At 39.2% G+C, this 25698-nt stretch overlaps 2 long non-coding RNA genes across 2 annotated transcripts in view; one reads left to right on the top strand and one right to left on the bottom strand.

Moving 5' to 3' along the window:
• The window catches only part of LOC137637112 (uncharacterized), a 49645-nt gene extending 46141 nt beyond the window's left edge, over window positions 1-3504 (top strand). The window contains exon 3 of the long non-coding RNA XR_011043396.1: window positions 3397-3504. This is a non-coding gene — a long non-coding RNA (uncharacterized lncRNA). The remainder of the gene's footprint in view (window positions 1-3396) is intronic.
• Window positions 3505-25526: 22022 nt separating this feature from the next.
• The window catches only part of LOC137638249 (uncharacterized), a 37235-nt gene continuing 37063 nt past the window's right edge, over window positions 25527-25698 (bottom strand). Inside the window, exon 4 of the long non-coding RNA XR_011043954.1 lies at window positions 25527-25698. This exon is cut by the window's right edge and continues 1877 nt beyond it. This is a non-coding gene — a long non-coding RNA (uncharacterized lncRNA).

The raw sequence follows: 25698 nt of genomic DNA, 5'->3' as shown, positions 1-25698 counted from the left end.
TAGGGAATGTTGGGTGTTTGTCAGTGCGTACGGGCCAGGTAGTGAGAAAAGTGAAGAAGAGCGGAATGAGTTCTGGAATGAATTAACTAGGTGTGTAGAAGGACTGGGTAGAAGGAATTATGTAGTTGTTATGGGTGACTTAAATGCTAGAGTGGGCGCTGGAGAGGTAGAAGGTGTCATTGGTAAGTATGGCGTACCAGGTGAAAATGAGAGTGGTGAGAGACTGGTAGACATGTGTGTTGAACAAGAGATGGTAATAAGTGCTAGCTTCTTTAAAAAGAAAGATAAAAATAAGTATACATGGGTAAGAGTGGCAAATGGAAGAGTAGTAGAAAGGGCATTAATGGATTATGTGTTGGTAACTAAAAGAATGTTTGGAAGATTGAAAGACGTGCACGTGTTTAGGGGTATGGCTAACGGTATGTCTGATCATTTTTTGGTGGAAGGAAAATTAGTTGTAGCAAAAGAGTGGGGGAATAGAGTAGGTGGATGTAAAAGGGAGGTAGTGAGGATTGAAAAGCTAATAAAACCGGGGGTAAAAAGTAAATATCAGGAAAGGTTGAAAATGGCATATGATGAGGTGAGAGTAAGAGAAACTGGTAATTTAGAGGAGGAGTGGAAGTTAGTAAAAGAAAATTTTGTTGGGATTGCAAGTGATGTATGTGGCAAGAAGGTTGTTGGAGGCAGCATGAGGAAGGGCAGTGAATGGTGGAATGAAGGAGTGAAGGTGAAAGTGGAAGAGAAAAAGAGGGCGTTTGAAGAATGGCTGCAGAGTAATAGTATAGAGAAGTATGAAAAATATAGAGAGAAAAAGGTGGAAGTAAAGCGCAAGGTACGTGAGGCAAAGAGGGCAGCTGACCTGAGGTGGGGTCAGGGATTGGGTCAGTCATATGAAGAGAATAAGAAGAAGTTTTGGAAAGAAGTGAAGAGAGTAAGGAAGGCTGGCGCAAGAATTGAAGAGACAGTGAAAGATGGAAATGGAAGGTTGTTAAAAGGAGAGGAGGCAAGGAAAAGGTGGGCGGAATATTTTGAAAGTTTTGCTGAATGTTGAGGATAATAGGGAGGCAGATATAATTGCTGTTCCAGGTGTTGAGGTGCCAGTGATGGGAGATGAGAATGAGAGAGAGATTACAATAGATGAAGTGAGGAGAGCACTAGATGAAACGAGAGTAGGAAAAGCATCTGGTATGGACGGTGTGAAAGCTAAGATGTTGAAGGAAGGGGGTGTGACTGTACTTGAATGGTTGGTGAGATTGTTTAATATGTGTTTTGTGTTGTCAATGGTACCAGTAGATTGGGTTTGTGCATGTATTGTACCACTATATAAGGGTAAGGGAGATGTGCATGAGTGTTGTAATTCAAGAGGTATTAGTTTGTTGAGTGTAGTTGGAAAAGTGTATGGTAGAGTATTGATTAATAGGATTAAGGATAAAACAGAGAATGCAATCTCGGAAGTACAGGGTGGTTTTAGAAGAGGTAGGGGTTGTATGAATCAGATTTTTACAGTAAGGCAGATATGCGAGAAATATTTAGCAAAAGGTAAGGAGGTGTATGTTGCGTTTATGGATCTGGAGAAAGCATATGATAGAGTTGATAGGGAAGCAATGTGGAATGTGATGAGGTTATATGGAGTTGGTGGAAGGTTGTTGCAAGCAGTGAAAAGTTTATACAAAGGTAGTAAAGCATGTGTTAGAATAGGAAATGAAGTGAGTGATTGGTTTCCGGTGAGAGTGGGGCTGAGACAGGGATGTGTGATGTCGCCGTGGTTGTTTAACTTGTATGTTGATGGAGTGGTGAGAGAGGTGAATGCTCGAGTGCTTGGACGAGGATTAAAACTGGTAGGCGAGAATGACCATGAATGGGAGGTAAATCAGTTGTTGTTTGCGGATGATACTGTACTGGTAGCAGACACAGAAGAGAAGCTTGACCGACTAGTGACAGAATTTGGAAAGGTATGTGAGAGAAGGAAGTTGAGAGTTAATGTGTGTAAGAGTAAGGTTATGAGATGTACGAGAAGGGAAGGTGGTGCAAGGTTGAATGTCATGTTGAATGGAGAGTTACTTGAGGAGGTGGATCAGTTTAAGTACTTGGGGTCTATTGTTGCAGCAAATGGTGGAGTGGAAGCAGATGTACGTCAGAGAGTGAATGAAGGTTGCAAAGTGTTGGGGGCAGTTAAGGGAGTAGTAAAAAATAGAGGGTTGGGCATGAATGTAAAGAGAGTTCTATATGAGAAAGTGATTGTACCAACTGTGATGTATGGATCGGAGTCGTGGGGAATGAAAGTGATGGAGAGACAGAAATTGAATGTGTTTGAGATGAAGTGTCTAAGGAGTATGGCTGGTGTATCTCGAGTAGATAGGGTTAGGAACGAAGTGGTGAGGGAGAGAACGGGTGTAAGAAATGAGTTAGCGGCTAGAGTGGATATGAATGTGTTGAGGTGGTTTGGCCATGTTGAGAGAATGGAAAATGGTTGTCTGCTAAAGAAGGTGATGAATGCAAGAGTTGATGGGAGAAGTACAAGAGGAAGGCCAAGGTTTGGGTGGATGGATGGTGTGAAGAAAGCTCTGGGTGATAGGAGGATAGATGTGAGAGAGGCAAGAGAGCGTGCTAGAAATAGGAATGAATGGCGAGCGATTGTGACGCAGTTCCAGTAGGCCCTGCTGCTTCCTCCGGTGCCTTAGATGACCGCGGAGGTAGCAGCAGTAGGGGAGTCAGCATTATGAAGCTTCATCTGTGGTGGAAATGTGGGAGGTTGGGCTGTGGCACCCTAGCAGTACCAGCTGAACTCGGTTGAGTCCCTGATTAGGCTGAAGGAACATAGAGAGTAGAGGTCCCCTTTTTGTTTTGTTTCATTGTTGGTGTCGGCTACCCCCCAAAATTGGGGGAAGTGCCTTGGTATATGGATGGATGGATTGCAATTGCAATTGCATAGGGGATATACTACTTGATAAATTGATATATATAAATAAAATCATTCCATATTGAGAAATCATGAGTTTTTTAATATTATAAATTTTACTCCTGCTTCACTTACTTGAAACATTTCTTATATCTAGACTTTTTTTTTTTTGCATACCAAGTAATACCTTAATTTGCATTTAGTAAAACTAGCTTCAATCTAAAAGTGCTATTTTTCAGCAAAGTCAAGAATCAAATTTGTTTATATAAAATTAAATTATTTAATTGGATGACATGATAAAACATTTTTATAAACTGAATCTAATGAATGCAAGTGTGCTTGTTTTTATTCATTTTCATGAAAGAACAGCTATGAAAAATAGATTTTTTGCTACAATCTCATCAAATAGGAGATTTGTATTATGTTTTATTTTTATTATATTTTCTTATTTGTCCTAAATTATGTGAGGGGTTAGTGATGAAATATTTTTCTTTCAGGATAAAGTAGATCACTAGCTTGAGATTATCAAATGACTGACGGTAGATACGATGGTGATGTCTCTTAACCACAAGAAAACATCTGTTCCACTGCACAAGTGGAATATAGGATCTGTGACTTCAAAAAAGGAAAAGAAACTACACACCGTCTTTTTAAGTTTAGGGAGAATTAATCATTTTCAATATTAATCTTACCCGATGATCATGTAGCTGTCAACTCCGTTGCCCGACAGAAATCTAAGGTCGGGATACGCCAGCGATCGCTATACAGGTGGGGGTGTACACAACAGCGCCATCTGTGAGCAGGTACTCAAGTACTTCTTGTCAACAAGAACTCAATTTTTCCTCTGTCGTGCCACCGGCAAGACCTACTTGGATACGCTGTTGATTCTGGAGTTGTTTCTCACGATTTTGGTGATGTATTCGCTCTAGATTTTAGCCTTCGCTATTCAGGAAGCTTTATCATTAGCTTAGCAAGCTTTTGGATTTAATTTGGATTAATTGTTAATGAACTTTGCTAGATTTTGGAATCCCCCCTTGACTATTTCTACAATTCAAGATGTCTGACCAGTCTCAAGTCCCTAAGTACAGGCAGTGTAGTGTTAGGGCTTGTACTAGGCGTCTTCCGAAGGCCTCCATAGATCCTCACACCGTTTGTTCCAATTGTAGGGGTAAATCCTGTCAATTGGAAGATCGATGTGAGGAATGCGCTGGGCTTTCGGAATTCGATTTTAACGAATTCCTTAAAAATGCACGTAGGCTAGAGAAGGATAGGATCAGGAGGAGTTCTTCTCGCTCTGTTGATTTTTCCTCTCCCCATGCCCCTCAACCTTTTCCTTCCCCTGTAGTGGTGACTCCCGACCCTGCTACTAGTGCTCAGCCATCCATGGCGGATATGATGCGTGCCATTCAGGCTCTTGGTGACAGAGTGGAGTCATTGGCTAATGACCGTAATCAGCTTTTGGCAGATGTCAAAGAGCTGAAAGCGAAAAGTGCAGTGGGAAGTGTTGTTAGTGCAAGTGAAGTGAAAAGTGTCAGTGTCAGTGTTGCGCATGAGGGTACATCTGTTCGTGCCAGTCGTCCTCCCAGTCCGGGACCTCTTGCAAGCTCCCAAGCCCAGGGGAGAAGCAATGTCGAAGGACCAAAGGGTTCGGCAGGCCTTGATCAGCGTACGGATGTACCCTCAGTGGTTGCGGACGTATCTGTCAGAGATCGTCCCATCCACAAACAGACGAATGAGCCCCATCATTCCTCGTCTGTGGAAGAAGTTTCAAGGAGGAAACGATGGACCAAGGTCTCACGACCTCTCAAGCGTAAGGTCCCTTCCGAGCGAGTCCAATGGCCCAGGTGTAGCCACTGGGTCAGTTCGGACTCGCCGCAGTCTTCCGAAGACTGCACACCTCCCAAGAGAGGTAGAGTGGTTCCACAACAGGCTACTGCTCCGTCTGTTGCTGCTCCAACCACGGTAGACCCTAAGTGGTCCATGCTGCAGACTATGCAGTCTCAGCTTGCTGCGTTCATGCAAGAGTATCATGCTGAGAAGGTTGACACTGCACCTGTTAACCTACAACCTGCCGCGGTTGTGCGCTCAGCAGATACTGCGGCTGCCTGCTCCCACACTCCACCTGTGAGAGCTCCACCACCGATGCGCAGTCCACCCTGCCAGACGCATGTTCTTGCTGCACCATCCGTTGACATGCGTGAGCTACCGCATCAGCAGTGGGAAGGTGCTGTAGAGCTGCCGTGTTCTGACACTATGCGGCATGCTCCGCAACCCATGCGGCATGCTCCGCATCCCATACGGCATGCTCCGCAACCCACGGCAATCCCTCCCACGCACCAGCACTCTGCTTTTGTTGTTGCCAGCTCGCAGACTGACCAGCAGCGGCATGATGTTGGATCCGCAGCAGCTACGCATGCACCCGTGCTGCCGGATTCAGCCGTTCAGCTTTCTGCTCCGCCTTTGCCACTTCCTACTCAGCTTTCGGATGATGGAGTATCGGATGACGAAGCTGCACATTTGGATGAACCGCACTCCGACTTAGAAGGGCCCAAGTCTACGCCTCCCTCCTTAGACTTTCGTAAAGTCCTTGCCTTGTTCAGGGACTTGTATCCAGAACAGTTTGTGTCTGCAACCCCTCGCTTTCCTCCCTCCGAGTTTGCTCTGGGCATGCAGTCTGCTGCTCCTGCCTTCACCAAGCTTGTCCTCGCACGCTCATCCAAGAGAGCTTTGAGGGTTATGGGAGAGTGGTTGCAGTCCAAGAAGCAACTGGGAAAGACTGCTTTCATCTTTCCGCCTACCAAGCTTGCTTCCAAATCTAGCGTCTGGTATGCCACGGGAGAGGAACCCGGCTTGGGAGTTCCTGCCTCTGCCCAGGGCGACTTCTCAAGTCTGGTTGACTCTCCCCGCAGGCTGGCTATGAGACGATCGAAGATTTGCTGGTCCTTTTCTGACATGGATCATCTGTTGAAGGGAGTCTTTCGTGCTTTTGAGATCTTCAACTTCCTCGATTGGTGTTTGGGAGCGTTAAGCAGAAAGACTTCCCCTTCGGATAAGGACTCTGCCATGCTGATCATGTCTAGCATGGACAAAGCCATTCGGGATGGGTCTGGTGAACTTGCGGCTTCGTACACGTCGGGAGTGCTTAAGAAGAGAGAACATCTTTGCTCCTTCTTGTCGTCTGGGATCACTCCTTGCCAGAAGTCGGAGTTGTTGTTTGCTCCTCTCTCCAAGTGTCTGTTTCCGGAGGAGCTGATCAAGGGGATGGCTGCCTCGCTGATCCAGAAGGATACCCATGATCTGATGGCATCTTCCGCACGTAAGGCTAAAGCTTTACCTTCCGAGCCTAGACCTTTCCGTCCTGCAGCAGTGGACACACCAGCAACTAGGTTCATCCCGCCCTTTCGTGGCAGAACCTCCAGCAGAGGAGGTACCCGTGCCGACAGTCACCGTGGCAAATCCAAGAAGGGTTCCAAGTCCGCAAAAGGCAGGATCTGACTGCCTTCCTCTCCAGACAGCAGTGGGAGCCAGGCTCAAGAACTTCTGGCAAGCTTGGGAGAGCAGAGGTGCAGACGCTCAGTCTGTGAAGTGGCTAAGGGAGGGGTACAGAATTCCGTTCTGCCGCAGTCCCCCTCTAGCAACATCTCCCATCAACCTCTCTCCCAACTACAAGGAGAAGGACAAGAGGCTAGCGTTGCAACAAGAGGTGTCGCTCTTGCTACAAAAGGGAGCGGTAGTCATAGTCCGGGACCATCAATCCCCGGGCTTCTACAACCGTCTCTTCCTGGTAGCGAAGAAGACAGGAGGTTGGAGACTGGTGCTGGACGTCAGTGCTCTCAATGCTTTTGTCACCAAGCAGACGTTCACGATGGAGACGACGAAGTCGGTCCTAGCAGCGGTCAGGAAGGAGGACTGGATGGTCTCGTTAGACCTGAAAGACGCGTACTTTCACGTCCCCATCCATCCAGACTCCCAACCTTTCCTAAGGTTCGTCTTTGGAAAGGTTGTGTACCAGTTCCAAGCCCTGTGCTTTGGCCTAAGCACGGCACCTCTTGTGTTTACCAAACTGATGAGGAATATTGCCAAATTCCTTCACTTGGCAGACATCAGAGCCTCCCTCTATTTGGACGACTGGCTTTTAAGAGCTCCGTCAAGTCGTCGCTGTCTGGAGAATCTCAGATGGACTATGGATCTGACCAAGGAATTGGGCCTCCTGGTCAATATAGAGAAGTCCCAACTCGTCCCATCCCAGACCATTGTCTATCTAGGTATGGAGATTCAGAGTCGAGCTTTTCGGGCTTTTCCGTCGGCCCCAAGGATCAATCAAGCCCTAGAATGCATCCAGAGCATGCTGAGAAGGAACCGATGTTCTGTCAGGCAGTGGATGAGTCTAACAGGGACACTTTCATCGCTGGCCCAGTTCATCGAGTTAGGGAGACTCCACCTCCGCCCCCTTCAGTATCATCTAGCTGCTCACTGGAGAAAGGACATGACGCTAGAGGCGGTCTCAGTGCCTGTTTCCGAAGAGATGAGGTCTACACTGACGTGGTGGAAGAACAGCATTCTTCTCAAGGAAGGTCTACCATTGGCTGTTCAGACCCCCGACCACCGTCTCTTCTCGGACGCATCGGACACGGGCTGGGGTGCGACACTGGACGGACAGGAATGCTCGGGCACGTGGAATCAGGAGCAAAGGACACTTCACATCAACTGCAAGGAGCTTTTGGCAGTTCATCTGGCCTTGATAAACTTCAAGTCCCTCCAGCTAAGCAAGGTGGTGGAGGTGAACTCCGACAACACCACAGCCTTGGCTTACATCTCCAAGCAAGGAGGGACTCATTCGAGGAAGTTGTTCGAGATCGCAAGGGACCTCCTCATTTGGTCAAAAGATCGAAAGCTTTCGCTGGTAACGAGGTTCATTCAGGGCGACATGAATGTCATGGCAGATCGCCTCAGCCGGAAGGGTCAGGTCATCCCCACAGAGTGGACCCTTCACAAGAATGTTTGCAGCAGACTATGGGCCCTGTGGGGTCAGCCCACCATAGATCTATTCGCTACCTCGATGACCAAGAGGCTCCCGATGTATTGTTCTCCGATTCCAGACCCAGCAGCAGTTCACGTGGATGCCTTTCTGCTGGATTGGTCCCATCTAGACCTGTATGCGTTCCCTCCGTTCAAGATTGTCAACAGGGTACTTCAGAAGTTCGCCTCTCACGAAGGGACACGGTTGACGTTGGTTGCTCCCCTCTGGCCTGCGAGAGAATGGTTCACCGAGGTACTGCAATGGCTAGTGGACGTTCCCAGGACTCTTCCTCTAAGAGTGGACCTTCTGCGTCAGCCTCACGTAAAGAAGGTACACCCAAGCCTCCACGCTCTTCGTCTGACTGCCTTCAGACTATCGAAAGACTCTCAAGAGCTAGAGGCTTTTCGAAGGAGGCAGCCAGAGCGATTGCCAGAGCAAGGAGGACATCCACTCTCAGAGTCTATCAGTCAAAATGAGAAGTCTTCCGAAGCTGGTGCAAGGCGAATGCAGTTTCCTCAACCAGTACCTCTGTAACACAGATAGCTGACTTTCTGTTACATCTAAGGAATGTAAGATCCCTATCAGCTCCTACGATCAAGGGCTACAGAAGTATGTTGGCAGCGGTCTTCCGCCACAGAGGCTTGGATCTTTCCACCAACAAAGATCTACAGGACCTCCTTAGGTCTTTTGAGACCTCAAAGGAACGTCGGTTGTCCACACCAGGCTGGAACCTAGACGTGGTTTTAAGGTTCCTGATGTCATCAAGATTCGAACCGCTTCAATCAGCCTCTTTTAAGGATCTCACATTAAAGACTCTTTTCCTCGTTTGCTTAGCAACAGCTAAAAGAGTCAGTGAGATCCACGCCTTCAGCAGGAACATAGGTTTTACATCTGAAACGGCTACATGTTCCTTGCAGCTCGGTTTTTTGGCTAAAAACGAGCTTCCTTCTCGTCCTTGGCCCAAGTCGTTCGAGATCCCAAGCCTGTCCAACTTGGTGGGGAACGAACTAGAGAGAGTACTTTGCCCAGTAAGAGCTCTTAAGTACTATTTAAGACGGACAAAGCCATTACGAGGACAATCAGAAGCTTTATGGTGTTCTATCAAGAAGCCTGCTTTACCGATGTCTAAGAACGCAGTTTCTTACTACATCAGGCTTCTGATTAGAGAGGCACATTCTCATCTGAAGGAAGAAGACCTTGCTTTGCTGAAGGTAAGGACACATGAAGTTAGGGCTGTCGCTACTTCAGTGGCCTTCAAACAGAACCGTTCTCTGCAGAGTGTTATGGATGCAACCTATTGGAGAAGCAAGTCAGTGTTCGCATCATTCTATCTCAAAGATGTCCAGTCTCTTTACGAGAACTGCTACACCCTGGGACCATTCGTAGCAGCGAGTGCAGTAGTAGGTGAGGGCTCAGCCACTACATTCCCATAATCCCATAACCTTTTTTAATCTTTCTCTTGAAATACTTTTTATTGTTGTTTTTTGGGTTGTACGGAAGGCTAAGAAGCCTTCCGCATCCTGGTTGATTTGGCGGGTGGTCAAATTCTTTCTTGAGAAGCGCCTAGATTAGAGGTTGTGATGAGGTCCTTTAGTATGGGTTGCAGCCCTTCATACTTCAGCACCTAGGAGTCGTTCAGCATCCTAAGAGGACCGCTAGGCTCAGTAAGGAAGACGTTCTTAAAAAAGGCAGAGTAATGGTTCAAGTCGACTTCCTTACCAGGTACTTATTTATTTTATGTTTGTTATTTTGAATAACTGCTAAAATGAAATACGGGATACTTAGCTTCTAATGTTAACATGTATGCTGGTCTCCACCCACCACCCTGGGTGTGAATCAGCTACATGATCATCGGGTAAGATTAATATTGAAAAATGTTATTTTCATTAGTAAAATAAATTTTTGAATATACTTACCCGATGATCATGAATTTAAGGACCCTCCCTTCCTCCCCATAGAGAACCAGTGGACCGAGGAGAAAATTGAGTTCTTGTTGACAAGAAGTACTTGAGTACCTGCTCACAGATGGCGCTGTTGTGTACACCCCCACCTGTATAGCGATCGCTGGCGTATCCCGACCTTAGATTTCTGTCGGGCAACGGAGTTGACAGCTACATGATCATCGGGTAAGTATATTCAAAAATTTATTTTACTAATGAAAATAACATGTTTCAAAATTTATGCGCAGATCTATTTACATAGAGGCTCTTAATTACCTTTATGTTACCTATACACAGTAATATAATTAATATGTTAAAGTTAGCTGTTGGAATTCAATTCCAAAACTAATATTTTGTTTTTAGAAATTCTAAAATCCATTGTTAACTGTAACGTATAGTTTTCTTTTTATATTACAGTATACTGATCAAGTCTTAACTATAGCAAATGTTACTGTCAGTGTTTTATTGGAAATTTTTAACAAAAAACTAGGCATAAAATTAAGTTCTACTTGAAATATCACTGAATCTTTTGCTATTTTATGTCATACTAAACTTACTAGAAGCCTCACTATTAAATCTTACTCACTAATGCATTGTCCTCAATTGGAAATTTTTATTGTAATATTTCTTTTCACATTTACACAAGGCATAAGAATGTTGGAAATGCCTTGTTTTATCAGAACTATAGGTTATATAATTTTCAGTCGTGTGCCACTTGATTCTAATTTCCTTTGACCACAATGCTTGCATGTTTGCCATTCTTCTAACCCATGTGGGATAGCATTTTTATGCTACCTGAATTTGTACTTCCGGATAATTAATAGCTGTTATTTGTAAATAGCATTTGAAGGGACACAAACACAAACAATACCCTTATAAATTAGAAAATATATTCACTAAAACTTTTGTTACGATATTAAATTACTAGTTTATTCATAAACAAGCATTGTGGTATACAATTATATGTTATAATGTATGTTTTGAAAACGTTATGTCACTGTAAGTCAGAATAATTGATCTTAACTTTACTCAATATATTCTTGTCATCAAAAGTTAAACTGATGACCAGTTTATCAGTCAGGTAATTTCAGTAATTTCTATTCTTCATTGTTTTTCTATAATACGGTGCTCTTGGTGGACTAATGCTGATTGATTGGAAAGCTACTCAACAATTCTGGATTTTTTACTGTCTCTTTGCTCTTGTTTTTGTAAGGTTTTGTTTTTATCCTTACTTTCCATTAAGCCTTCCCATTCTGTAAATATTTGTGGGTCGTGTAATTATAACGCATCATATGCACCTCGATGACATAAAGCCTACGTCGATTGTTATGCTTTTTCAGAGTTCTCTTCTTAGATGCTGCATTTCTGTGAATTAACTACACTTCAGCAGCAGTAATTTAGTTCCTCTTTGGGTGTTCTGTTTGATGTGAAGCCTGCTTTTGGTGTTGAATAATCTGGAGAATTGCACATGATATCATTATTTGGTTAGATCAGAATTCATACCACATGTTAATTGACTGGTTGGAACGTATAATGGTAAACTTTGCTAAACTATCAAGCAACTGGTTATGTGTGAAGGTTCTGTCCGGAAAGTTATTCTCTCAGAGGATATAAAGTCTGATACTTTAACAAAAGTTTTCTGTAGACCTTTCATGGATCTTGCTGAAGGCTGACATTTTATCATTGGTTAATTATTGATGGTTTGATGAGTTGGAAATGCTAGCATTTTTAATTATTTAAGGCTGTCTAGATTGGAAATTTATTCCTAATCAAGTCCTGACGCATGATAATTATAACTTTCTTAAAAAAAAATTTCTCTTTCCATGATAGTTTATTGCATTTATTTTATATGGAATATATTTCTCATTCGTAGATGGTATGATGATTTCATTGCTTAGTTTCCTTTAGGTTTCCTGCTTTTCTGAAGGCTTCCTATTTGTCTCCTCTTTAATGAATAGTTAAAACTCTTTTGGTCTAATGGTTACTAGGAGAAATTATTGAAATGTAATTTGGATTTGAAATATTTAGAGATATCTGGAGAATTAAATGGTTTCATAAAATCAATATCAACCAATAACTAGTTCTTAAAAATGGTAATAATTTTTTGTTGGTTTCCTGGAATATATACCCTAAGGCTCCAGTATATCTATTCTTTCCTTCTGTGGATGTTTTACATACATACATATACCAAAGGCACTTCCCCCAATTTTGGGGGGTAGCCGACAACAACAAGAAACAAAACAAAAAAGGGGACCTCTACTCTCTACGTTCCTCCAGCCTAACCAGGGACTCAGCCGAGTTCAGCTGGTACTGCTAGGGTGCCACAGCCCAACCTCCCACATTTCCACCACAGATGAAGCTTCATACTGCTGAGTCCCCTACTGCTGCTACCTCCGCGGTCATCTAAGGCACCGGAGGAAGCAGCAGGGCCTACCGGAACTGCGTCACAATCGCTCGCCATTCATTCCTATTTCTAGCACGCTCTCTTGCCTCTCTCACATCTATCCTCCTATCACCCAGAGCTTTCTTCACACCATCCATCCACCCAAACCTTGGCCTTCCTCTTGTACTTCTCCCATCAACTCTTGCATTCATCACCTTCTTTAGCAGACAGCCATTTTCCATTCTCTCAACATGGCCAAACCACCTCAACACATTCATATCCACTCTAGCCGCTAACTCATTTCTTACACCCGTTCTCACCCTCACCACTTCGTTCCTAACCCTATCTACTCGAGATACACCAGCCATACTCCTCAGACACTTCATCTCAAACACATTCAATTTCTGTCTCTCCATCACTTTCATTCCCCACAACTCCGATCCATACATCACAGTTGGTACAATCACTTTTCATATAGAACTCTCTTTACATTCATGCCCAACCCTCTATTTTTTACTACTCCCTTAACTGCCCCCAACACTTTGCAACCTTCATTGACTCTCTGACGTACATCTGCTTCCACTCCACCATTTGCTGCAACAACAGACCCCAAGTACTTAAACTGATCCACCTCCTCAAGTAACTCTCCATTCAACATGACATTCAACCTTGCACCACCTTCCCTTCTCGTACATCTTATAACCTTACTCTTACCCACATTAACTCTCAACTTCCTTCTCTCACACACCCTTCCAAATTCTGTCACTAGTCGGTCAAGCTTCTCTTCTGTGTCTGCTACCAGTACAGTATCATCCGCAAACAACAACTGATCTACCTCCCATTCATGATCATTCTCGCCTACCAGTTTTAATCCTCGTCCAAGCACTCGAGCATTCACCTCTCTCACCACTCCATCAACATACAAGTTAAACAACCACGGCGACATCACACATCCCTGTCTCAGCCCCACTCTCACCGGAAACCAATCGCTCACTTCATTTCCTATTCTAACACATGCTTTACTACCTTTGTAGAAACTTTTCACTGCTTGCAACAACCTTCCACCAACTCCATATAACCTCATCACATTCCACATTGCTTCCCTATCAACTCTATCATATGCTTTCTCCAGATCCATAAACGCAACATACACCTCCTTACCTTTTGCTAAATCAGTTGTAAAAAACTTTCAAGAAAAATTTGTAAAAGGTTATGATCTGCCCATATCAGTTCAAAATATTTTCCTTCATACTTAGGTTTTCAAGGTTTTAAAAGGCTTTTCTAAGTTTCAGGACTGTGCCTGACTTGAGAAAATTATTAGGCCATTCTTTCTGATGGTTTTGAAAGGCCACTTGTGTTTCAAGATTTTTAAAAAATTTCCTTGATTTGTTTTTAGTTAGTGGTTAATAAGGACTGGTTTAAGGAATCTCGTAGAGTTGATTCCGATATCCTGTTTGTCTGTTCTTAGGTCTGCTGAGTTACATTGGGCCATCCTTGCTTCTTTTGAGCAATTCTTGTTAACAGATATTTTCAGATACTTCTGTTTAAAAATATATTTTTTGGTCCCTTTTGGGGTATAAAGGGCTTTCTTTATTATTCAGACTTTTGTGGTGCAGTTTGTGTTTAAAAACATCTTGCAAAGTTCCTTTTGTTTTATGAATTTTCTCTGGATAAAGATTGGTTATTTGGTAATGCCTCAATTTGTCAAGTTTTTGTGATTTTACTCTTTAGTTCAGATTTGCTTAAAATGTCTTTCGTAGTACTCCTTAGTTTTGAGAGTTATTTAACAAACTCCTCAGTCATGAATTGTGGAGAAATTAAGGTTGCGTATGTATTTTTTAGTTTATTTGAAATTCTCATCAGCATATGCAATAATGTGGGAATCCTGTGTGTGGATTTATCTGAGGTGTTTCTTGATTCAATAAGAAATCTGAGCACTTAGTTGATTTACCAGTATTAGCATTCACTCGTTTACATAATTATTTGTTTCCCATGGTTTTATTGAGGACACCACATTGTCTTTGGAGTTATTTGGTCTTATTCCTTGGTTCATTCAGTTATTCATGACATTTCTTGGCCTTGGAACACACTTCTATAAGGTTGTTTTGTCACTCATTGGATAATGAAGTTATCTGTGACTTTCCTTGATCTATATGTTATTTGGGGCACTATATTACCTATGGAGTTATTCAAAGAAATTCTTTGTGCATGGAGTTATCTGCTACACACCATTCTCTAAGGAGCTATTTTGTCCAGTCATTGGATTGATTATTTCATGTTGCTCATTGTTTTCTTGTTTCTATTCAAGTAATTTATAGTTTCATTTTTTCAGTTACTCTTGTTTTCAAGAGTTTGAGTTTTCTTTCCAGTCTTTAGGCTCCAGAGTTATTTGGCACTGCTCTGTGAATTAAGATCTAATCAGCAAAATCTATGAAATTGGTGAATTTCAGGTTATACATATTTTTTTGTAATTTCACTTTTATATTTTGTGGGGAAATGTAAAAGAGAACTTCTGTATCAATAGAATTCAAGGTATGTTACATGCAGCACCTTAAGTTTTTCTATCTATTTTATCTACCAAATGATCACAAAACTGGCTAGGGATTTGCTTCATCCCCATTAATTTTTTAATCAGAAAATATTAAAAGCCTATTTTTCCGTAAATTTCTTGTACACTATATTGCTAAGGGTAAACTGTGTACAATAATCAAGTTTTGCTTTTATGAAAAATAATGTATTCGGTTTACAATTTTTTGTTTTCTAAATATGAAAGAAAATTAGAATCCTTCTTACGCTTCATATCCTTCCCACCATCATCCTTATATTAAGGGGTTGATTGCTGGATGCACCCTCTCCAATGCATTCTATCAAAGGCATCCTTTTCCAGCAGACTTCTTGTCTTTATGTCATTCTTCACCTTATCTTGCTATTTAGATCTCTCTCCCTCTCCATCTTCCCCCCCTAACAGGTTCCTACCCAGCCTTCCCCACTCCCTCCACACCATCCATCCTCAACACCCGCTCACACTATCTCGGTCTTGACACTCATCACTTCTGTAATCTTTTGCTACGTTTGCCATTTTGATTCATAAGTTAAAGATAAAGAATAGTATGGTACAGTGTCTTGTATTGCTTATTCTACAAGTTAGTAATTCTTGAATATTAGTCAAATTTTGTCACAATACCAATCTTGCCTTTGACATTTTGTATTGTTTTGCAACAGTAGCTCTCTCTCTCTCTCTCTCTCTCTCTCTCTCTCTCTCTCTCTCTCTCTCTCTCTCTCTCTCTCTCTCTCTCTCTCTCTCTCTCTCTCTCTCTCTCTCTCTTTCTGTTACATGAATATACCTTGAAGTATAACATGCTAAATGTTAAAGATAATGGGAGATTGTGTACACATTTTCCAAGAAGTTTGAATTACGAAGTTCTCTTTTATGTCGACCTGATCCTCGCCTCCAATTTCAGATCTCACCCTCCCCATCCTTGATCCTTCCTTATCCCAAATTTGGAAATATTATAAAAAAAAACACTCTCCTCATATGGCTGATGAGTCTCCCACTGGCCCCCTCCTCTTTGAGCATCAGCATTTGCCATTTTATTCCTCACCATAAAAAAGGGCTAAACGGTCCATGAGATAGAGCCTATCTTAACTAGAGTAATCACTTGTTCTATTATACTATTATTTTATTCCCCATGTACAGAATCTGTTCATTCTTTTATTGGTGTCTTGAGAGCTGTAGCTCAATGTGTTTGCTTGAATATATTGTACTTGTCAAATGGCAACATCCTGTCTTGGTAAACATGTTGGATTTTAGTTTGCATATTGATTCAGCTGTCTTGTCAGCTCAGGTTTTATCCTGACAGCTAGTCATGAAAAATCATGGCTTTGCTATGCTATTATTCGCTTGCTCAAAAGCCTCAAATTCTTAAAGTTTGTAATGGTTTATTAGATTTCAGGATTTGGTATAAATGATCAAGCTAAATCAAGTATTTCAGAATGTTAAAGTAGTTTTCATTGTAGGAGGTTATAATGTCAAATGTACAGGTTTTGGTACTATCATTTTCATTTCTAGAAAAGTTATATGCACTAGTATCAATGACAAAAAACATCAGATTTGGTATGAACTGTGTAATGTAAGTAGTGAAAGTATCTAATGTAAAAGGATTGTAATTTAATGTACTCCAGACATGTTTATGATCATCTTGAAGTTAATGTGTAATCAATGGTAACTCATTTCTTTTTTTCATAAAAACTACAAGTTCAGTTATAACTAAAATGTTAGCAATTAATGATAAGTGTACATAAGTGTTTCAATGAATAAGGAATTTGGTAAGAGGGTCATTTTGAAGTCTTGCACTTCGGTGCTTTCTATTATGGCGAGATACCTGGGCTCTCTGAAAAGGTGCACAGCTCGGTTCATAAACTCCATTTTGCTTCTTGTCTCGTGTCATTTGTGCCCCTGACATAAAGAAGGGATGAATAACACTTTAATCATTTTTAGATGAATTGTGTAATAAGTTTTCGAATATCTTGTTGCCGACGTGAAAGCCGTCCAGATGTGTGTGTGTGTGTGTGTATGTAAGCTGGTTTGGTAGGAAGAATAGTTTTATAAATTGTTAAGAAAGAATCTTGTCAGGTTTGTGGGTTTCAAGTGCAAAATTTACTGGATATATGACAAAGATTTTTGTATTTATTCTTACATTGGTCACGATGTGAAAGTCCCATTTCCATAAAACTGCTTTGTTTACATATATTCGAAACCAGTGTTTTAAAGATGCATTGATTTCTGGGTAGGTTTTTTTGGGAATGCAATACTGATGTGCAGAAATATTCTTATCTTTAATCAGTATCCTTCATTGAAGAAAATTTATAATATTGTAAGAGACCCAATAGGTATATTACACCTGCAAAGTTCACAGTAATTTGAATGTCGTATTCAGACATTTGTTAATGCTCTATACATAGCTAATTCATAATCCACTTTACTCCATTTTAATCCCTTAATTATCTTTATTATTAGATCTCTTGGCAATCTATAGAAAATTGTAAGATATATTAATGCTGGATCGTAGACAGATTCATAACTGGCATTTTTATGTGTAACCATTTCAACGTTAGTTTGTTTGTTAGATTGCCTGGCCTTTGGGCCAGTTTTTCTTTTAATTTATTAGATAACTGGTATCAATTTATATTTGAAACTAGCATAAACTTTAACTAGAATTTTGATGATTAAGATACCTCACACTTATAGCATGGGAAGCTATCAAAGTAATAACAAACCTTACTCATTATTTGTAGTGAATATCTAATGAGAAAAGAAGGAGAATACTGATGGATGTCTAACAAAACTAATGAAATGAGAAATTTACAAATCATTTTGAAAGAGGGTACAATTTAAAATGCTACAGTACAATATTAAAGGTGGATTTTTTTTTTTTAAGTAAAATTTTTATCTTGCCCAAAACAGTGCCCACTACTGACCTCATAAATAATTATTTCTGTCACCACACCTTTTGAGAATACCATTGGTTTAGTTATTTTCCCCTAAAGGATTATCAGAGCTCAGTAGGGTTAGAGTACTTTTAAGTATTAAATTGAGAATCATAAGATTAAATTAAAAATGATTGATGGAGCTACATAAGTAATGAAGATGAAAACATGGGTAATTGGATACTGAATAACCTATATAAGTTAGTGTTATACATTTGTTCCACGATGCAGTGAATTAATATATCTCTCTCTCTCTCTCTCTCTCTCTCTCTCTCTCTCTCTCTCTCTCTCTCTCTCTCTCTCTCTCTTATAACTTTAACTTTAAAGTGTACCTGCAAGGTTTTCTCCTGTTGCCTGTAGTTGTTGAATTGCCTCACAGGACCTGGTGCAGGGTTATATTCCTAAACTCAATCCAATTTCCCTTTTAAAAATGCTATTAACAAGATTCCCCGTCGGATATTTTTTTATTCCCTACTGGTAACAAGCTCAATTGGTTTTTTTATGCCAATTTTACTCTCTTAAGATGATTATTCATTGCACATCAGTATAGCAAAAGGATGAAAAACCTGTGATATGATCTTTAATTATGATGAGAATTTGCACATATTAAATGTTGGGACTTTGTACTGTATTATGAAAGTGTCACAAATTCCACTTCAAGGAATGTAGGATTGCTGCTAGTATTGAGTGACTGGTGTGAGATTCTTATTTAAAGGTGAGGTTGTTGTTCTGCTCATTTCCCTTCAATAGATTGTGTCCCAAGGTGGAAAAGGAAAGTTTATTTTTTGTCAGGGTTTCCTTAAAGAAGTCAGACTTATAAGGATTTTAGTTATAGTGTTTTTGTATAGATTGGTACAAATTAGGATTGCATGTTTTTCATACAGAATTGTGGTGGGGTTTTCATAGTGAATTATGATAGGTTTTTCATACAGAATTATTGTAAGTTTTTCTTATAGAATTATATGGGGATTTTTATCGTAGTTTATGTAGTGTAGCCTCTGAACATATTTTATTTAACTATGTTAGAAGGTGAAAAATGTCCTCGATCCATTTAGTAAGTACAACACCCAGTCAGTCAGCTCATTAGAAAGCTTCAAGCTCGAGTTTCTTCAAAAATGTTTTTATTTCCCAAGAGTGTAGAATCCTCAGGTTCAGTAAGCAAAGCATATAGAATATTTATCACATCAAGTTTTTGAAATAGCTCGTATTATAATTACAAAAATGTATTAGAGTAAAGAAACTACTTGAAATTTTAGTATATGCCTAAATATTTCTGCTTTTCTGAGATAACTTTTTTTAACATAAAAGTTGTTTTTTTTATATGAATTTGTTTACTGTAGAAAAATTCTTTAAAGCGCAAGTTTTTTTCTTGATTTTAGAGCATTTATTTATTAATTTTGTGATTTGCTGAACTATCTAAGAAGAAAAATTGTCTTTCTAAGGTCCCCGAAGAATAAATGATAGATTACAATTTGTTTTTTTGATCTTAGAGATTTGTGTTTAATGCTTCGCTCTTTATTAGCATATATTTTCCAAACAGTAACTTAAATTTTATAGAAGTTATAATAGCTGGTCCTGTTTTTTATGAAAATGATTCTAGTTTTTCCTCTGAGATAATTTTTGTGAACTGCTGGGTGTTTCGTAATTAATATAGATGGTCATTTTTATAACTGCCTTACATAGAAAGTTATTTAGGCTCTCAGAGACTTTGGTGTTCCAAGCAATACTAAAATTATATCTAATTTGATATTTGTTCATCTTGTGGTGGTTCCAGTAAAGAAATAACCTACTCTGCAAACGTTATTTAGGCGCTCAGACTTTCGTGTTCCATCCATTACTAAAATTATATCTCTAATTTAATATTTGTTTTCTTGTGGTGGTTTTCAGTAAAGAATTATTGTACCCTGTAAACGTAATCCGAGTCTGTATGTTTTGTTTCTGAGCTGATTCTGGTAAATTTAAAAAGGCAATTTAAACTTAATTTCAGGCTGGTTTAATCCTAAGTCTGATAAAAAAAAAAAAAAAAAAAAAAAAAAAAAAAACAGGAAGTATCATTATTTTAATTACCAAAAATTGCTTTACCATAACTATTTTGACCGTAACTTGTAGTTAGATATCAATTAAGACAGAACTTATATGTTTGTGATAGCATGGGCGTCAACAGGTGGGGGACTGGGGGAACAAGTCCCCCCCACTTTTCAAAGTGGGGGTTACATAGTATCATTTGTCCCCCCCACATTTTCAGGCTTTATTAAGATTTTCAAGTAATATAATAGTGTTTATATCTTAATCATTACAAAGGGTCTAAGGTAATACTTCATGCTCAAAGCTTTTATGTCATCATGTTTGGCCAATGAATTTAAGAAATATTAAAATTATTTTGTATAACTTGACAGACAGATACAAAATTAAAAGGCTTATAACAAGATTTCAGGCAGGATACAGATCTTGTATTTTGCTGAAATATGTTGCTCAGGTGCCTTTAAAAGCAGCCTCGCCTGTCAATGTCCCCCCCACATTTTAGAAGCCAGTGACGCCCTTGTGTGATAGTATAGTAGGGGATCATGAGGAGGGGATAGTGTAGTAAGAGATTGTAAGATGAGGATAATATTGTTATTATTATCTCTATTGTATTGTTTAGAATAGTGTCGGCTTTTTACGAGTTGATCTTGCCTTCCAACGCTGTTTTCCTTAGGTTTTGCATTTGAGAACTTTATTGCACAGCTAAAGTGATTTAGGTGTCGATGTGTAAGATGAATGCGTACTTCGGTCCGATCTGACTGTCTGCTGGGGGAAGCAGCAAGGATGGTCAGGGCAGTAGTCTTGCACCTCTCTTCTCTTTTACCCGACTCAATCATGTGCATGGAATGGCCCGAGACTGGGAGGCAACTTGGCATTTGTGAATCTTGTCTGCTTTTGACCGAGCTTCAGGTGTCTGTAGTAATTGATAGTTCTGAAATTGCACAAAGGCCTGAAAACGACTGTTACTTGTTTTAGATTTTTTGTTTGCTTTCCATTCTAGAAGTATTAATGATTTTTTTTTTGTCTTAGCGTATAATTTTGTTTCATTAAAGAATTTGTAACTTTATAATTGCTGGAATCTACAATATAGTACATAAATGTTTTACCATTTTAACTTCAGGAGAGGTCCAAACTATTCCTGGAGTTATTAAATTACAATCCATAAATCATTCTATTTAAAATTATTAATAAAATATTGGAATAAAAGAAGGAAAAGGAAAGCATTCACGGGCCTAGTAACATTGCTTCTTCAGAGGAAAACTTTGCTTTAAGTTACTGGTTACTAGGTGGGACAGGGGATGGCCTTGGTGGGCTTTCCTTTTCCCTCCTTTTTTATAAATAATTTTATCTGTGTATTAGAGAAAACACTGCTTACTTTCACAATCATGAAAAATGTAACCTCAAATGCTGAGCTTCAAATGCACCTGCAGTTTTCAAAAAAGAAAACGGGCAGTGTCCAGATAATAGAAAACGGGATTTTTTGTCAGTTAGTGCATCATGTTTGATGAAGGATGACTCGACTAGAGCCATTTTTGGTCAAATCGTGAGAGTAATGCGTGACAATTGTAAGTTTTCTTTAAATGGAGAGCATTTAAAGCTCTCAGTAAATGGGGCACCATGAATTTGATGTAATGTCGTTGACTTGAGTGTTAGTATTTAAATTATATAGCTAAACTGATTACACTGAAACCTGTCTCATGTTGGGCATCCAATCTTCTACAATAAAAGTCTTTAAAAATATTTATTGTTCATATTCACTTATACTGTACCTAAAATTTTATGTCGCTACCTTCAAGATTTAATAAGAGGCTTTTGAAGTAACATCAACTAATAAAAATAGCAAGGCCATTATTATCATGACTTGAATCAGGAAAAAAACCTATTTGAATTAAGAAGTAGACTGATCCAAAATGAATTACAGAGATATAGTTTGCCCATCTTAGACTTTGTACTTCATATTCATAAAACACTAGCACGGCTTCTGTCCCCCATGGGGGGTGAACAAAATCTGTACATGGGGAATCAATAACAGTCCACATGGACAAGTGGGTAGTTAAGAGTGGAGACTTCATTAACCTACTAGCCCATTTTTTGTGGGGAATAAGGCATTTGCCGATACTAGAAGGGGCAGGGGGCCGTTTAGGGAGAATACTCTGCCTAATGAGTTTTGACATAAGAATACAGATTACTAATGTATTTTTGTCATTTCTATTTTTCTTCAGGTTTTCTTATTATATACCAGGTTAGCTAAATTAAAAAGTGCAATACCTTTTATATGCATTTTATTTTGAAATTCATAAGTTAAAAGTGTTTAAATATGGTATAAATATCTTACAGTTTAATAAGGTAAAATATCTTTTCATGGTTATACAGTACTAGATATAAATAATTGAATCCGTTATATATAGCATTTCTCATATAGGACAACTGCTTTTATCTCGCACATTGCCATATTAAACAGTGCAGAAAACTTTTCAAGATAAAATTACCTTCTACTTGCTAAGGTCCACAGCATAAGAACAACTAGCATAGACAAAAATGCTTGTTAGATACAGGAGCTAGGGTTTTGAATGAATATCAATGGCAAAAGTGACAGCACTGCTAATATCCAAGTCAAGGTAGAAGGCCCAACATTTAGACTTCAGTCGTCAGTAATATGCACATTACTAAGTTATATTGGAGGTTCATTATAGTCAAGAGCTGTAAAGGATTTTTTTTCTGAAAAGTACAAGGTATTTGAATAGCTAATTAGTCACCTTTATCCTCAAAGGAAATGAAAGGCCTTAGTTGAGTAATTCCTTGGGTTTAGCCAGGTGGTGGTTATTTCTTAAGATAACCCCCATCAGAAATGGTAAAGCCTGAGATTTTGCTAATCTCCATAACAGCAATAGATAGGTAAGACGAGGACATTTATAAGATGTTAAACAAGAAGAAAAGGCAGAGAATTTAAAGCAATTGTTTGTTATCAAGGATAGAGACTGATATATATTGCATTAGGATGACACTAAGAGAAATATTTTGAACTATTGAATACTGAAAATGAGAGGGGAGTTAGGAGAGGCAGAAAGGGTGGAGGCACCCAGTGATGGAAATACAGAATACAGAAGTAAAGCAAGCATTGAGTAAAATGTAAAATAGAAAAGCTCTGGGCCCATCAGTTTCAAACTAAAATGGTCAAGATTCTTGATAAAGAAAAGGAAGGAAGGATGGTAGATTAAGAGTAATATAAAAGAAGAAATAATGTAAATACTAAGTCTAATGGTATATATATCTATGAAGAAAGGTGATGGCATGGAATGTTAATACTGTAACTACAAGGGAATTAAACTACCAATATGGTTTAAAGGTTTGAGAGAATACTAGATGTGATTGTAAGGACTGGGAAACAGCACTATGGACTCATGAGAGGGAAACAATAAGATCATCTGTCCTTTTGTAGATCTGTAGAAGGCATATGATTGAATACAAAGAGAAGTGATGTTTTGGTGCTTGTGGTAGAGTGGAAGAGGAAAGTCCCAGAAAAGTTGGTTAAAATGGTAAAAATGACATATTAAAGAAAGGACAAAATTGCTGTTGGGGAAACAAACCTTTGAAGTTAGTGTTGGATTAAAGCAGGGGTCAACATTAAGCACGTTTTTATTAGTAGTAGTTATGGATGTGTTAAGCCGTAGGGAAGGTAGGGACAGGGTAGCTATGCATTAAAGCAGAGGTTCTGTTATAAAACAGGTGGAACAAGTCAGATACTGAGGATCTATTATGTCAGGGGGGGGGGGGGAGGGGGAAGACTTGCAGGAGGTTGAGAATAGAATAAAAGCAGCTTGGGGAAGTGGAGGGATGCATGACAAGAAAATGCCAATCAAGCTAAAATTCAAGATCTATAACACAGGAATAAGACCAGTGTAAATGTATGGATCAGAAATATAGTCTCTACGACAAAATGAGGAAGCAAAGCTTGAGAGAACAAAGATGAGTATGCTAAGGTGGATTATGGGTATATCACAGCTCAAAAGATTGGAAAACAATGAAATAAGACAAATGACGGGCATAAGATTACAAAGGTGTCAAAGGTCACGACAGATATGGTGTGGGCGCATGTTGAGGAGGGCTTCAGAGACACCGGTTAGGGGAAGAAGATTGAGAGGGGGTAATGCAGTGAATTAGATGGTGAGATAAGGTGAAGGATGATATGGAGAGTAGAGGATGCCTTTGCTATTGAGCATTAGAGAGAGTACAACAGGCAACGAACCCCTGGATATAGGGATAACACTGGGAAGGAAGAAGGTAAGACAGTCTTATTTATAAGAGGTCAGCTAAAAAATACAACTTCTGCTCAGTAAACTATTCCTAGAAATGCCTCGGGCATGAAAAGTCCGAATCGCTGCCATTAGTGTCAATATTACTAACAATGTAAGCCTGTGTAAAATTAAATCAGGATTCTCAAGCTGATAGTTTACTGAACCAAGGCTATTCAGAGTAAATCTCTCTCATAAGACTAGCCTTACCATTGTTTTGAGAAGTTAATATCTTAAGCTTCACCATTTCTTAAGGGGGATTTTGAGAAATTACCTCCCCCCGCAAAAAACCTAAAGATTGCTCAAGTGAATAGTATCATTTGTTATGGTTGTAGTAGTCGATTGTAATTAGCAATCAAAGCATTTTCAACTCTATATCATGGACCAATCTTTCACAGCTCTGAGCATAATGAACCTAGATTATAACGTAAGTAGTTCATAGTGCCCATATTACTAACTACTGACATCCAAGTGCTGGGCCATCTACCTTTATTACTTTAACTATATGTAGTTATACCATTAGCACTTGTATGGTGCTTTTTACCATAAATCATCATTCATGACCCTTGCTATTGTACCTTCCAGTATTTTCGTCAACAAATTTTTCTTATGCAATTGACATTACGGCATAGCAGGTTACTTTTTAGAACAAAATATTTGAAATAATTATTCTAACCAATGTACAGTTCAAGTTATACAAACATTTCATATCTCAAGTAAGATCTAATGATTAACATTTGTATCAAATAATATTGTAAATGACAAAACAGTATTTTATTGTAAATAAAAAGTAACTGGTTTTAACCATTTTATATCTGCTTTGCTGTCTGAATGGGAAAAATCCATAATTACCATTTTCAGTTTGCTTTCTATTTATATGAAAATATTTTTTATTGGATTTGCAAAGCAATTTTACCTATAAAACCAATTTGATAGGTTCAAGATACATTCTACTCTCTATTACAATTGAAAATTTCAACCACAACACTACATTCCCATATTTTAAAAAGTATTAAATAGTATTGGTAAGCAAAATTTACCAAATTGTTATAAGAAATGCACAATTTTTTTCTTTGAACTTCCCTCTTGCCCACAACCTGATTACTTTTTCTCCTTCGAAGTAGTGCCCCCCCCCCACTTTTCTATATCCATTTAAATTTAGCCTACTTAAGAACCAGATGTGTCTGAGCATCTCTTCACAAAATCTTAACCATTTGCTTTAAGCCTCTCAGTAAAAACCTGTAAGTTTTATAATAAAACCCTCTTACAACATCCACTTTAAGAAATATTACATGAACAGATTTATTACGTGATTATAGATTTAAAACTACTTCATTGATTCCTTCCTTCTCTGAAGACATGGAAAATTAATGCTTCCATGGAACTCAAATTACTATACCTTTCATACAAAGTTCATCAATTTAATCTGTAAAATGCTTCAAACTACAACTTAACTATAACAACTATATAGGCTATATTCTACACTAGATTATGAGGCAGTTAATTGCATCTTTTGTATAAAGAATATGCAAAGCTTAAAACCACAAAAATAAACAAAGCTTAAAACCATTAATCAAGAGATTTTACCCTTTTTACAAATTTTGTCATTCTAATTCTTTGAAACAAATGTCTATTCACTGGATTGAAAAAATAAC

Source organism: Palaemon carinicauda, chromosome 3 (genome assembly GCF_036898095.1).
Source record: "Palaemon carinicauda isolate YSFRI2023 chromosome 3, ASM3689809v2, whole genome shotgun sequence".
Lineage (NCBI taxonomy): Eukaryota > Metazoa > Arthropoda > Malacostraca > Decapoda > Palaemonidae > Palaemon > Palaemon carinicauda.
This window is presented reverse-complemented; position numbering and strand designations above follow the sequence as displayed.